This window comes from Columba livia, chromosome 14, assembly GCF_036013475.1.
Source record: "Columba livia isolate bColLiv1 breed racing homer chromosome 14, bColLiv1.pat.W.v2, whole genome shotgun sequence".
Taxonomy (NCBI): Eukaryota; Metazoa; Chordata; class Aves; order Columbiformes; family Columbidae; genus Columba; species Columba livia.
Window position 1 is genome coordinate 5,658,727 of NC_088615.1, and position 10,373 is coordinate 5,669,099.

General features: G+C 41.6%; 1 long non-coding RNA gene across 1 annotated transcript in view; it reads right to left on the reverse strand.

Moving 5' to 3' along the window:
• LOC135575404 (uncharacterized) overlaps positions 1-10,146 on the reverse strand; it is a 30,629-nt gene extending 20,483 nt beyond the window's left edge. The window contains exon 1 of the long non-coding RNA XR_010466111.1: positions 10,011-10,146. This is a non-coding gene — a long non-coding RNA (uncharacterized LOC135575404). The remainder of the gene's footprint in view (positions 1-10,010) is intronic.
• Between the last annotated feature and the right edge of the window lie 227 nt (positions 10,147-10,373).

Below are 10,373 nucleotides of genomic sequence, written 5' to 3' on the forward strand. Positions count from 1 at the left end.
ATCATATCTGGGCACATAAAACCAAGAGGGACAGACGTTCTCGTCAGCCAGACTGCTTTGCCATGCGCTCCACAGCCATCAGAAACACAGCATAGGAGGCCTGGCCAAAGACAGCAGAACTGCATCTTTCACAGCAGCCTTCAGCTTTTAGGACTTCCCAGAACAAGAGTTTGCACACGGTGATCCATCCCACATGAGGAGCGGTGTAAAATGGGACAGTTCTCTCTCACAAACTGCTCAGACAACATGGAGTAGGAAGGAACCACGCATCTAAATTTCACTGTAAGCACTCAGTCTAATAGGTTTTTAACAGTCTTCTAAAAAATCAACAGATTCTTCTGCCACATTCTGGAGCAGTGACCGCTCCATCATCCAAACATCATCTGTATCTCAAACACTGCCCATACTTCATTCATCTGAATTACTGCAGCAACTAATCAGGCCCACATCATTTTCCTTTTTCTACCTTGAGGTTTACCTTATCGCTCAATCGTCTTCTTGGGTCAGTGAGGCTGGAAACAGCCAAGAAACTGGACTTAGGCACAAGTGAAAAATCAGTATCCAACAAGTTCCTCTGGTCCCTCATGGAAATTTAAAACATTTGTGTTGTATTTTGGCAATGTAGATGAGAAAATGACACAGCACAAATGTACTGCTAAGAAAATAATTACAAAAAAAAGAGGAACAAATTGTATTACAGGATCTTTTCTGCTCCAGGCTTAAGGCTACATCTACTTCCAGACCACGGATGGGTGAAGAGGGATCTGAGCCAGCATCCTCGCAGGCAGGTTGCAACAGCACAGCCCAGGAGGAACGTCACGTACCCTACTGAGAAGCCTGTGTTTTGCTGGAGAAGCTTCTCAGCAGGAGAAACTGCCCTCAGGGCTGGTTCTGTTCCCAAATCCACCCAATTTCCTGCAAGCACCTTCTGGCACCCATGTCAAGATCATGATGGTTCAGTGCTGTAACACTGCAGGGTCTGGGAGCAGCAGGGTCTGCGACACACTGAGCACATGTGCATGCTGAACACACACACCTGCGAAGGACTGACACCTGTCCTCACCCCAGGAGAGATGCAGACAGCCGGTCCAGCTGGGAATCACCCCCCGCGTAGTGTAGCCACACACAAGCAAATCCTCAAACCTGTTCTCTGGTCATATCTTAGAGCTTTGCTGGTGGGATTACACTGGAGCTGATGCATAGCAGCCGTTTGTAGCAGCTATGCAAAGGGTCAGTCTTCTCATTTACCCCTGCTTGGAGTCCAGCTGTGACACTCTCCTCTCGGCAGGGTCAGGGCTTCCCACAAAGCACCAAAGCAACCACAAGAGCCAGGAGGCTTTGAAGTTTGTGAGAAAGCATCTGCAGGTCTCACCTCTCCTCCAGCGCTCTGCAATGTCACATCTTTGCTGAACAGTAAGAAAAACCCTTTCAAAATTCAGCCCATAGTGGGACCACCCATGGTAAGAAAAATGACTAATGCCCAGAGTTATGAAGTAGCCATGACTTTCTGACAACCTTACTCCCAGGGGACCTTTTTTGTATTCCTCTGCTGTTTTCTTTTTCTCTCCTCATTTATTAAGACTGTATAAAATGCTTACTGAGTGGACTTCAGGTCCAAAGCTGAAGGATGATGTATTTCTTGCTAACAGCCTTTTTAAAAAACAATGTAGACAAGAGGTGGTAGCATTAAGCAGCAAGATAGCTCTGTAATTAGTGGGAGTCATATGGGAATGCAACACTGATATACTGGGGAAAGTGCTGGCAAGAGAGCCAGGGGGTATCGTGGTTTAACCCCAGTTGGCAACTAAGCACCACGCAGCTGCTCACTTGCTCTCCTCCCTGCTCGGATGGGGGATTGAATTGGAACAGTAAAAGTGAAAAATCTCATGGGTTGAGGTAAGGACAGTTTAACAGGTAAAGCAAAAGCCACACACACAAGCAAAGCAAAACAGGACTTTCATTCACCACTTCCCATGGCCAAGTAGGGGTTCAGCCATCCCCAGGAAAGCCTGGCTCCGTCACATGTAACAGTTGCTTGGGAAGACAATTGCCATCACTCTGAACATCCCCTGCTTCCTTCTTTTTCCCCAAAAATAGATACTGAGCATGACATCATATGGTGTGGAATATCCTTTGGTCAGCTGCAGTCAACTGTCCCAACTATGTCTTCCTCCCAACTTTTTGTGCACCCCCAGCCTACTTGCTGGCAGGGTCATGTAAGGAGCAGAAAAGGCCCTGATGCTGTGTAAACACTGCTCAGCAATAATGCAGCTTCCCTGTGTTATCAAGGCTGTTTCCAGCACAAATATAAACACAGCACTATCTCACCTACCAGGAAGAAAAACAACTCTGTCGCAGCTGAAACCAGGACAGTGGGGAAGATAATATGCAAAGAAAAAGGAGAAGCAGCATGGAGGCTGGTGAGTGAAAAAAAGGATCTGGAGAGACCTCAGTGATGTTCATTGTCCAGGAATGTCTGTGATGGCATGGCCATGTCCAGCAAGGGGAGGAGAAAGAGTCAGACCAGCTGTGACTTGTGGAAATGAGGCACATTCATAAACCAACAGGCATTTCTAGTGCCCTCCCAAAACTCAGTTAGTCACTTGATCCCTTACATGAGGGGACCATAAATTGAACTGCCTTATCACTGAGCTTGTGATGGAGCAGAAAATATTGTGATATTAACTCCATTAGCTACTTGCACCACTGAAATGAGAAATCCAGGCAATGCTTCATCGCTGGTGTGTGGTTCCTGGACTGTGATAAGCTTGGATGTAACTTGACAGAGCTTCAACTGGGGACTTCAGAGTGACTGTTGCATAGATTAGAAAATGTAAATTTACAAGTCTGACTTCTGGTATAAATAAGAGCAGGATTTTGACCCGTATATTTTAGACACAAGAAACAGGACCCACGACACGTCCACAGCTATCCACACTCACTGACAGTCCTCTGGCCAGACAGCACGCAAGCACCTTCCCAAGATTCACAAAATAGTATCTGCCCCAAATATTACTGCACATTTGCAACCATATTGGACCTATATGGCGTAAGAAAAGCAGCCTGGCAACAATCAGTAATTACGGCAGACTACGCGATGGATGATGTTTAATTAAAATAAAGTTGACTCATGCTTTAGTACTGAAAAGCAATTTAGAAACTTGTCTAAATTACTGTAGATATACACCCAGACATGAGATAATTAGGCTGCTGTAAGGCACCCTGCTGCATGTTTTAGGCTGTTCTGCCACCCGTCCCTCCCCACTGAAAATTGCGCAGACACAAGTGCCAAGATTCACATCCCCTTTAAACCGGCCTTATGCAACGTGTTGTACATGCAGTGCGGAAAAAAGCAGGTGTGCACAAGTTCTTGGTATGAGAAGTTATTAAAATAAATGCTGAGAAAGAAAATGAAGGTGTTTTATAGGAAGAAATCGTATTTTAACACAGCAATATATTAACTGAGCCTAGAGAACAGATCCAATTGATTCAATGACAGAGTGTCAATACTCTTATTTTGTGCACTAATAATTATGTTTCCCTCTGCTTTAGCCTACCTTGCACTTAATGGAAGCTCACAGATTCTTGGCAAAAGTAAGTTCAGATTATTTTGATTACTGCTTTCTGGTCATTTTAAAATGTTTTTCTACAGTGAACTTACTTGTTGAAAAACACTGATTTGAACAGCTAAAAATATTTTCGCAAAAGAGGCTACTTTCAGAAACTGAAATGGTTCATTGTTATAAATTGGTATCTTTATCTTCAGGGTGTTTATAACTACAAAGCCTAGACCTAATCTGTCTTTTTACAGATTTTTTTTCAAGTTAAGCATTAAAAAGAATTAACTAGAAACTTGAGAATAGTTACCAGTTTTCATTCTCTTTTTTGTTTTGTTTTTCTGGGGAGCTGTCAGAAAAATAAAACATTTTCATTTGTGTTATTTTCCTCATTAATATTAAAAAAAACCCTCTGAAATGAACTGAAAAAGTTTTATCTTCTCTTCATAGTTTTGGTGGAAAAATAGAACTTTCAACCACCTCTGGAGAAGCAAACCGTCATGTTCAATGTAAAGCATGGACAGGAGGAGGAAGGTGAGCAGGGGAGCTTTCATCATATAGTGACTTCTACTTGTCCATTCTTTAGCCTTCCACATTATCCACAGAGTTCTTGAACTAATTAACCAATCACATAATTTATCCTTGGCATAACTTACTGGCATTATATCAGGAACTGTATTCGGCGGCCCAAGTTTGCAATACCAACATGCACATTAACTCCCTTTGACTCAGTATGAGAGAGATATACTCTTATTACACTGACAGATATATTCTTATTATACTGACATCTACCCAAACTTCTTTCCTTCCCTGAACTATAATACAACCACTTGTTCCCTTGTTCTACTGGTAATTTGGAGAGGTGTTTTCCCGAAGTACTGCAATTCTATGGTCATTAAAATTAAAGGGTATTTCTCCAGCTGACTATAGCTGAAGTTGAGGCAGAACTTTCAACCTACATGTGGCCAGGATGCCATTCTCTCTTTTCTGTCTAATTATGATTCCATCACAGTTCTAAGGTAAATGGGGTATTGTCACTCTCTTGCGCTTGATTTTATAACGATATACTACAGCACTGAAGTGCAGGAATACTGCACACCAAAACCAGTGCTGGAAATGGTCTTTTAAATGTTTTAAGTTGGAATGTACTATTAAGCAAAAAGCACTTCAGTATTTTACTTCATATAGACATATCTTATTCTAGCCAGAATAAAGAAAACTTTCTAGTTTCCATTATTATGTAAGCCACTACTAAGGCTCAACAGTGGAGCATAATTATGAGTGTATGAGATTTGGTACCTGCTATTTTGCAGATGTGAACCAGCCCCTCCCAGATTTTATGAGCTGTTATTCTGAATCAAAACCCAGGGAGGCATGAAGACTGAATGCTACCAAGTCCATCTTCAGATTAAAAAAGAATCTGAATATTCAACATTTGAACATTCGTTCACCTGCTGGTTCAGTACCAAGTTTGCAGAGCTCTATTTAAGCAAATTTGACCAAAACCTTTTGATCTCACTATTTTGTACTTGTGGTTCTGGTCGCAGCTCATGCCAGAGCAGGGATTGTATTTGCTGGGCGATGCAGAACTAGGGCTGAAAGTGCAGTGTCCTTGCCTGGTCCTAAAGTGTGACGAGTCCTCATGCAGCCAGATCAGCTCCTCTACCAAAACTGCTTTGGCCATTGTGCTCAAACTCCAACCTTAATGATCAGTATTATCAGTATCTGTGCTGCTCTCTCTTGAGCTGTGGTCAGGAATGAGGAGGAAATTCGTAATTCCTGGAGCTGGAGAAGGTTCAGTGCTTTGCTCCTTTATATCCCCTCCGAAAGGAGTTAGTGTCCAAGCCTGGCTTGTTTTATTGCTCAGCTGTGGTCCAGGGAAGTGCTTTTAAAACAATGCTACTTCCACCTTCTCCTTAGACCTCACTAGCATGAGTCTTTTGAAGACAGTGTGTGCTGCCTTTTCCTCTTAGCTTTCTCTGTATATTGGTTTACGCACCTGCTGCTAAGGCTTCCCTTGTTCTTTTGCTGGAAATCCTTGACTTTGAAGGGTAAGAAAAACACCCTGCTACAAAGGACACTGAAGAAATCTGCAGTGCTTTTTTGGTGCTTCGGTAGGTAGAACTGACCTAGATATCACAAACAGTAGGAGCAGAAAAATGCAAATACCTCTCCCTCCATATAAAATTATTCAACACAACAGAAAACTAAGGGATCTGAAAGGTGAGGGATGATTTATAAGGGCAGATGTGGGAATATTCTTTCCACTTCCCCAGCTGTGGATTTCTGATGTGCACAGCTGTGTCCTCTTTTTCACTGTTTGAACTGCTGTCTCTACAGCACAAGTCCCCTGACTTCATTTTCCTCCTAAAATCTTTGCTTCAGCTGGCTGTTTCTTATTAAGCTTCCCCCAGAGATGTATGTACTTTAAAGATATTAAAATAAAGAAAGGAAACCTAAAAGAGGCCATGTCTCTCTGCACAGGCATATGTGTGTGGCAAAGCCTGTCTCAAAAATTGTCTTTCCCCCTTTGTTTTTTAATGTTTGCACAGAAAAAAAACTCCTTCCCATTTCAGAGGCCTAGAGCTCTGAACAAATGTTGCAATTATGCTTCTCAAAAGCAGATAAGTGACGGGTGAAAAAAATTAAACTCACTTAGGCAAGGCAGGTTCAGAATATCTGTAATGAACTGAAATTACTTCAGTGAGTCCCATTTTTTGTTTGAAAGCCCAGAAGATTTTTCTGCATTTTTTTCAATGCATTGTAATTAAGCTCCAATTTGTGACATCTCTCAAGTCAGCTTAGTTTTTCACTTATATGTCTGCTAAAAGGATATAGCCAGCACTGTACAGCTGGTCAGCAAGACAGATCACTCATAGCTTTGCATCTTTGGTACTAGTCAGCTAGAGACAGAAAAAAATCTCAGGAATATTCGGCATACTCTGGTTTCCTCTCCATATACCAGCACCAATACCTCTAGCACAGCATCAAATCTTTGCAATACTTCTAAGTGGTTCAAGTTCATGCACCAAAGAATGCTTTTATTTCAGGGCCATTGCTGGGACAATTACAACAGCTCCAAGCAGATATTTCAATCATCCCCATCCACTCCAGCTCTGCAGGAGCTATTTCGCATCTGTACAGACAGTGTGACCAGCCGAGTTCATCGGTGTGGTACTGCTGAGCCCCGACGAGTGGTGCTGAGGATGCAGAGAAGGTCCCTCCACTTTTACTGTGATTTCCCTTCAAAAGCAACCCCTGAGGGGCCAAGACATTACTGTGCAAAACCTGTGAGACCTTTAAACAGGGGGTGCTATGTGAAGGCAAAGCTTATATGACTGTCTAAACATCAGCCAGATACATATTGCTCAGATAAAGGAAGAAAAGCAGTTGCTGATGAGCCTTTACCAGTTCTTTCTCTTGCCTCTTTTTATTGCAAGTCACTGAGAATAAACATAGTGAAGCAGTTTAAAATAGCCTTTAGTTACCCCTCAAGTACTTCCATTGTGCAATTTAGCCAAGGCACTGTGATTCTGCCCATGTTGCTTTCCCATAGTCTACTACCCATGTGTCCAGAGAGCTTTTCTTCCAGCCTTCCCTCTCCATCCCCTCTTCCCATTCCCTCTTATTTCCTCCAAAATAAAGATTCCCAGAGGACTGTGACTATACTGGACCTCTAGAAGCTGCACTCCCAGGCATTCAAGGCAACACTGCATCCCTTCAAATCCAGCACTGCTGAATTTTAATCTCTATTAATGGGTCAAGTGACTGATAAGCTCAGTTTACCATCCCAACAGACAGGTTTGTGCCCTAAGCTAACATCACAGGCAAAGCCATAATTCAACTCCCAGGCTCTGCTTCTACCTGTGAACTGAAATACACTGTCATAGTTGTTCCAACAGGAAAAGTTTGACACTCAGGACTGACTTCAATCAAAGTTTTTACATCCTTCAAATAAAATACTAAAGATTTCAAACAAACCCATATATTTATAAACTTAATTAGTCTGCAACAGTATTCCATACCATCAACTTGTAAAATTTTTAAAGTTAACTACAGATTATACATATTTGATGCAAACCATTGAAACTTTATAATATATAAAAGATTAGTTATAGAGCTATAAAACTGTTATGTCAGGTTTTTACAGCTGATCGTTAATATTGTAAAATGCAGTTATGTTTTTATGCTTTATTGGCTGACAAAAACAACCAGAATCTGAAGCAGACCCTGAACTTTCTTTAATAGAGGTCTTAAATTGACCCATTCAGAGAAACATCTTCTTAAAGACTATAAAATACTCCTGCGATCTACAGTACTCCTTATAAATAGGTTAGTAATCAGCAGAGACCTCAAAGTCAAAATGCACTATATCTATTGGGTTTGTAGTTGCTATGGTTCAAAAGAAAATAAGATCTGACATCAGGAACAAAAGAACAATCTCTCCTTTGTTTTTTTGTAATAAATTTAGAATGGCATTCAACCATCAGAAGCAAAACACACCAAGCTCACTGTGAGGAGGTTTGCGCTGGTGTGGAGGATGGATAGGTAGGTGTGAGATTTACCAAACAACAGTAGGAAATGTGGACAAACAGGAAACCACTGGAAGTTATGACTTTTTTAAGGTTGTGTGGACATACTGACAGGCATCAGGATTTCCACACGCAGGAGCCCTCAGGAAAGCAAATCCAAATTAACTTTTGCAATTGCCCCTTTAATGTATTAACCAGAATAGCGACTAGTTTATGTTGTGATTAGGAATGACCATACTATAACTAATCTTCTCTTTAGAGGCAAATTACACACAATTTATTCAAAACCACTCACAATCATGAACTGGAAAACGCACATGGGACTTTACTGGACTTAGTTAATTCACAGGTGTAACTATTTTGGACAAAGCCCGAGCATTGCTATTTAGCCAAGGGCTCATCACCAGGTCGCACTGCTACCCATGCTGCCCGCCTTGGCCTCTCTTCCCTTTTGAATACTAACTTTTGTTTTACTTTTCCTAGAGTATCCATAGGAAACTTATGGACCCCCCAAGCCTACAACCTGCATTTTTCTGCACTATTAATAACAATGTGTTGAAGCTATGAAAGACCTATTGAAGCCCTGATGGATTGTGAGAAAAAAGAAAGTGATTTTTTTAAAGCTACATTTTCAATCAGCTCATCATACATATTGTTTTATTTTGTTTTGCACTGCATGACATCAGCATTCTCTATTTGCTATTCACTGGAGGTTAAAACATCCAGATGAATCCTGCTTCCAAGCCTACAGTCCAAGTTGTGATTTGGTTAAAGATTGGCCAGATTTTCTCCTGGAAAAAATCCATTCAAAATCAGGAAAATTATTCATCCCAACAGATAACTTGGCTTGGAAGTTATATTTTCTTTTAAGGCAATTTGGCAGAGGCCTGTAGAAATCCAAGCAGATTTCCACTGGCTAGGAATTATAATATAAATTAAAAATAAAATCAGTGTTTTTCCTAAGAGGCACCTCATTTTCATTTGCATCAAACCCCTAAAGGTATTTCTTACATGTAACCTACTTGATGGTTACTTTCCCATTATTTTCTTTCGCAGGGTTCCCCCCTTCCCCTGCTGAAAAGCTTTAAGCCTGGAACAAGGATAGAGACAGGGCTGCACAAACAACACTTTTCTTGTTATTTTGTCCTGTCCAGCTTAGAAAGAGAATTCAGGACCCATGTCATGGTGGGGACCCTTCACCAAGTGTGCAGCTGGGATGGGTTGGGGATGGTGCCAACACAGGCAGACTGGTTGGAAGGCGTTACCTGGTGCCAGTGCCAAGTGACAGCGAATCTGCAGAACCATCAGGGAGGACGATGAGGGGAAGGACAGAATTTAATAACTTGGAAAGTCTTTGTATTAAGCAGGGATAGGAGCAGGGTATTGTGGAATCAAATCCTGAAACTGTTACACTCAGAGAAAATCCTTCCAATCTCTTAAGTCAGAAGATCCTCTGTTTCATTTTACCCCTTGATGTTGAGCTAGTTCAAAGTTTTGGATGGAGGAAATTGTGGGGACTGGATTAAGTACTGTGCTTGGCTTTTCCTCTTAAACCACAGGCATTAGATGGTCAACATATGAATGTTTTCTAGTCAGAGCTATCTGCAGGTTCAAAATGCCGGTAATTACTGAGTCTGAACTGTTGATAACAAATAAACATTTACTTTGAACAAAAAACTAAAAAGCCTTTGTCTTGAGGAGTCCAGGAATAGAGCCAGAACTATATGGCTTAATAAATTTCACAAGTCAACCCCATCAGGAAAAGAGAAGTTATTATATCTGAATTATCACATTAGGAGATCCTGCTGTAATCTCTACTAGAAAAAACTCACCAACCTAAACAACAGTTAATGTATGTTCAGTAGCAGGGACTGCAAACACCTACGGCTGTGCATCATACACAGGACAGGAGAAGACCAACCTGTAATTAACGTCACAGAAGAGAAAATTTTGCAGTCACCATCCTGTCACCTGTGTCCCAAGTGCTGAACATGGCAGGACTGAAATCTTGCACGCCGGCTGCCACCATCAGCTGGCATTTGTCACAAAGAAGATCTGAAGACAGAACATGCAAAATGCAGTTGAGTCACAGAGAACCGCAAACATCAGGACAAGGTTACAAAATAGGAACTAATCTGTGATGCCTGGTCAGAAGGTGCACTGGTAGGTGCCAAGACTGGCCACACACGTGCCATGAGCATCATGTACATGTACACACAAACCTGTTGTCGTTTCTTTTAAAAAATCAATAGCCTTAAGCTTACACCCTGCTCTGTCTGCCTTT